Source organism: Vigna radiata, chromosome 1, assembly GCF_000741045.1.
Source record: "Vigna radiata var. radiata cultivar VC1973A chromosome 1, Vradiata_ver6, whole genome shotgun sequence".
NCBI lineage: Eukaryota > Viridiplantae > Streptophyta > Magnoliopsida > Fabales > Fabaceae > Vigna > Vigna radiata.
In genome coordinates, this window is record NC_028351.1 from 22,170,591 (window position 1) to 22,176,062 (window position 5,472).

A 5,472-nucleotide genomic window follows, 5' to 3' on the forward strand; every position below is an offset into this window, starting at 1 on the left:
TATATATATATATATATAAGTGGGGTGCAGACCTCACCTTACAAGCTGGTTTTGTGGGGTTGAGTTAGGCCTAAAACCCACTTCTAATAATAAGTATTATTTTGTTAAACACTAAATGAAAATGATGTCCATTTTAAATATTTAGGACAAATAGCAATGTCGTTTAACATTTAACATCAACTAAACAAATAAATATAATAATTTGATCTTACTTTGAGTAAAGTGTTTAATCAATTCATGTAATTGTAAAAATGTAACATGTAAAACCCATACCGTTCTTTTTTTACACAAACTTTCTCTTCCCTTATCTCAGTTTCTTTAACATCTGATCCTCTTCTTCTCATCAGCAACAACATACACTACTACAAGAAAGGCTTTTGATGTCTCTTATTTTCGACATTTAATGTCCAATTCAGATCCAACATCTTATTGGGAGACGTTAATTTGATGTCGGATCCCCTTCCCCAGACGTCAATTTTGACGTCGGACTCCTCCTCAATCGATGTCCCTTTTGTTTTTTTTTTATTTTAAAAATTAATTTGTTTTTACAATATTACCACACTTGAAATACAGAAAATAATTATAGCACATCATAAAATTGTATATACTATGAATTTCAAGCAATGGAGATTGGGCACTCGCTGCCACCACCAAGATTCATTAACTCATGAACAAAATTGCATCATAAGCCAAAATTAATCAGTGCAAACTAAAGTTAATCGGTGTGAAATAAATTCATTGGAAGAAAATTAATCAAACATACTTTGTAGCAGCAATGGCGAATGCGAACGAAGCAAAAACCAAACGAAAATGCGAAAGAGAGTGAGGCTCACATTCTGAGTTTTTGGGGTTTAAAAGGGCATTTGATGTCGGCCCCCCTCTAGATCTGACGTCTAATTGCTAAACAAATCCATTTTGGCGGTACTTTTGGGGTATTTTCACAGCTTATTGACATCTAGGGAAGGGGATCCGACATCTAATGTCTGAAAAAGTGACCTTTCAATTCTGATTTTGCAGCTTCTGGTAAAGGATTTGACGTCTGATTTGGGGGGACCGGTGTCTATGTTGTAAAAACAATTAATATTGGCACTTAAAATTAGGTATTTTTAGACTTTTTTAACGTTTGATCTAGGGGGCCCAACGTCTAAGGGAGGATTTGACGTCTCATATAGGGGGGGGGGGCGACGTCTATGTTGTAAGAAAAATTAATTATTGTGCTGAAAATGAGGTATTTTTGAACCTTTTTGACTTTTGATCTGGGGTCCAACGTCTTTACTTTATTTGACATCTGACCCTAGTGGAATTGACTTCTATAATGATGTTTATTTCCAAAAATGTCATCGGTCATTTCTTACATTGGATTTTTTTCGTTAGACGTTAAACACTATTTATACACTAATAATAAAGGGAGATGAGCCATTCCTTGCAAATTCCTTTCCAAACCTCTTCGTGTAACTCTACTTTAGAAAGAAGGCAAGTTGTTTCAAAGAGTAACTCTCCTTTCCACTTTCCTCCTTTGAATCAAAAAATCTTGCTGTAATCATTTGGATAGTCCCTATTTTTAATGACTTTTCTCAAATAGGTCTCTCACTTATTTTTTGTCTCAATTGGATCCTTATTTTTGAAAAATCATAGCATTTAGGTCCTTGCCGTTAGTTCCATACTAACACCGTTAAAGAGGTGTCACATGTCAAATTGTGGTTTTTTTTTAGTTTGTTTATTTTTATTTGTCTCAATATAGTTTTGTTTTGAGAACTGTAATGCAATTAAGTTATTTTCGTTAGTTCTACATAGAGCTGTCAAAACGGGCCACTCGGCCAGACCCGACCCGACCCACCACGGGTTTGTTACTTAGTGAGTCAACCCAACCCGCCTCATTTATTAGCGAGTCAGAAAACTCCGAACCCAGCCCGACCCACCACAGGTTGGTGGGTAAACGGGTTGACCCACTGGCTCACTTAATTACAATTTTTTTTAAATAAACAAATTACAAATTTTTTATAATTCAAATCTAAACAAATTTCACTCCCAACATGGATGTTTAATTGATTTTAAAAATAGGAAACTTAAATAATTTTTTCAAGCAGAAGAATTATAAATATTCTTTTATAAAATTAAAATTAAATTTTAATAAAATAAAATTAAGTAGGTGAGTCGGTGGGCCAACCCGCCCACCACGGGTTCAACCCGCATGAGCCGGGTTTAAGTGTGGGTTGAAATCTAACCCGCATAAAAAAATATAATTTTTTCAAACCCAACCCGGTCTGAACCCGTGGTGGGCTAGGTTGGCCCGCGAGTTGTGACCCATTTTAACAGCTCTAGTTCTACATAAATAAAAATGTCGTATGTTAGTTTGTAATTTTTTTATTTTTCTAATAAAAAATATCAATTTGTATAAACATTTTTGCAAAGGTTTATATACAAATTAAATTTTGCTTGAATTTGGAAAGGAAAAGAATTATTTAGTTTTTAAAAAAGTTAGGATTAAATTGAACAAAATAAAAATACAGGGACCAAATTGAACAAAATAAGAATATAGCAACCAAACTAACATAAATACAATGACAGTGGTTTGACAGTGACATGTGGCACTATTAGTGTCACGTCACACTGTCATTGCCACGTGGCACAATATCAGCTTGACACGTGACAATTTATTAAAAAAAATATTAAAAAAATAAAAAACTAAAATTAAAATAATTAAAAAAGTATTTAAAAAATTCAAAAAAATCATAAATTGACATGTGACACCTTTTTAACGATGTTAGAAACTAACGGCAAGAATATAGTTACTTCAATTTTTCAAAAATAGAAACCAAATTGTGATATAAAAAAGTGGAGTACCTAATTAATAAAAGTCACCTAATATAAAATTATCGGAATGATTAACCAAAAATCTTTTCTCATGCATGTCTAGTGGTGGATGTGGATGTGCATGTGTAGTGGTGGGTGTAGATGTGTTTCTAGTATGTCTTCTAAGCTCTTTGGTCCCCACTCAATCTAACTCGCTCTTAGATTCTGAACTTGGGTTATACTCTGTGCTGGTTTAGGATTTTCAAAAAAATCTAGAGGAAGGGGCTGTGGGAGATCAAGAGGAATTTCACACAAAGTGAGGAGGAGCTAATTCTACTTTATTGCAATTTTGATGGTTTAATTAATTTATTTTGATTGGAAGATTGAGATTGTGTTGAACGGTTTTGAGCATTCTTGAAGTGAGCTGTGAAAATTTGAATTAGGTTTTTTTGTTTTATTTGCACGTTAGGGTTATGAGACCGAAATTGGGAAAGTTTGGTGAAAATGTATTTTAAAGATGTTGATTGATCAAGATTGATGAAATTGGATGCAAATTAATATGTTATAGTATTGTTGATTGTTTGAGATATTGACTGGGTGTGGTGAGAATTTGGTGGCTTTGGAAATTATAGTCCATACGAAAGTCTTAAATGAACTAAATTGGAATATTAAAGAACCAAAAGATCGTGTTGTGCCAATTTCTCAAAGCTGAATGCCAAATTCTGAATACCTTTTAGTGTATTTAATGTTATGCATGGACTATAAACACTCTTAGGAAGATATTTTTATAATTTATTAGACTCGTGAATTTATATGGAAGACAAAGTATAGATGGTGAAGAGAGAAGAATTTTGGAATTGTGGATTCTATTTTTATTAGGTTATAAATAACTCATTTTGTCATGAGAAAGAAAACCAGGTACGAAAAAATTTATTTTATTTATATGACAAAACAAAGCCAAGTAGATGCATAAATTCAGATAATTATAATTGATCTTTTGTGTGCATGTACCAATTCAATTGGAATTTTATTGGAACTCTTATTATGTGAATCCAATTTTCCCTAAATTTTTGAGCGATTATTATTATTATAATCAATTTTGAGCAACTGTAAAGGAATGGAATTCCTCAAGATGGCACAAACTTCTTCAAACTTTTTGACATTTTCAATCACAAAAGTAACAGGACGTAATAGGACCAACCCTTTTGCAGCAACCATTTCTCAAATCCAGTTTGATTTTTCTAGAATAAAATCACTAAACAGTTAGAAAATCAGAGAGACCCATTACAGAAAAATAATTTCTTTTCCAATTTTTCTTCATGGCCATGACAAAAGAAATGGTAAAAAAAATGAGGGAGGAGAGGGAGGGAAAGAACGCCCAAAAAAAGGAGAAAAAAAAAAGAGGGTGTAGGCTTTGAAAAATGAGATGCGGCAAAAAGAAAAGGAAGGAAAGAAAAAAGAGGTGTAGGAATTTGCAAACATGAAATACGGCATAAGAATTTGCAAACATGAGATGCGGCTTGGGAATTTGCAAACATGAAATGTGGCGTAGGAAGAAAGAGTGGTGTTTGATGTGGAGAGTCATTCAATGTCTCACGAGGATACAATTAGAAATATAGAAAAAAAAAGGAGGTGGAGGCTGTTTTCAGTGATGTACAGGAAGAATCACTCCAAGAAGAAATTTGAACCGATTTAAATGAAATGTCATTTTTACCCTTTTATAATTTTAATAATTTCAATTTTCATATGATACATAAAATATTATAATCAGTATTCGAATCCAGTTTTAGTTTCGTTATTGAAATAAAAATAAGCATAAATAATAAACGTAAATAATAAAATAAATTAATAATATTAATATTAAAGAGTTATATTTCAAACAAAAGTATTATTTCAATTTTTTTATTAGTTTTTATTTTTTTACTACTTCAAATACTTTTTACCAATAATTATTTTTACTACTTCAATTTCTACCCATAAGTGACGATAATAATATAAAAGAATATAATTAAAAATAATTCTAAATCTAATATTTGATTAAAATGTTTAATAAAAAGTTTTGTGGACTTTGACTGTGAAAAGTGACATATTTGAACCCACACGATAGTGGAAAATGTTGTTATTTAAAGTTCAAACACGCGTTCCATACAAGAAATTCAGATTCTCCTTAGTCCATAACGTGTTCCATGGACAACACTATTTCCAATGGTGATTAAATCTGAATTTAAATATTTTAAATTTATAGAAACACTTTTTTAGAAAACTAAAATTAATTAATATATTTAAAGTTACAAAAACACTTTTCTTAAATTTGTTTACAAGACAACAAATCTTGTCAGATACATTATTTAGTCATGAAAAACTGCATCCTAATAACTAGAGCTGTGAATTAGGTTCTCTAGTAGGTCTTGACCTAGTCCATGTGGGTTGGGGCCAAAAAAACCCTTAGGGTTAAAAAAGACCTTTATTAAAAAAGTTTCCAGAACTAAAAAATCCCAAAGCCCTGTAGGTTAGGGACAGTCTTTAGGCTTTCTTTTTTACAAAAAAAAATTAAATATCCGAAAAGGAACATTTATGTTAAGTGTTATAACTTGGAAAATACATGTAAGCATACATGTAAGCATCTTTCTTTTACTTTAGTAAATATTTTTACATAATTATTAATTAGAAAATAATAAA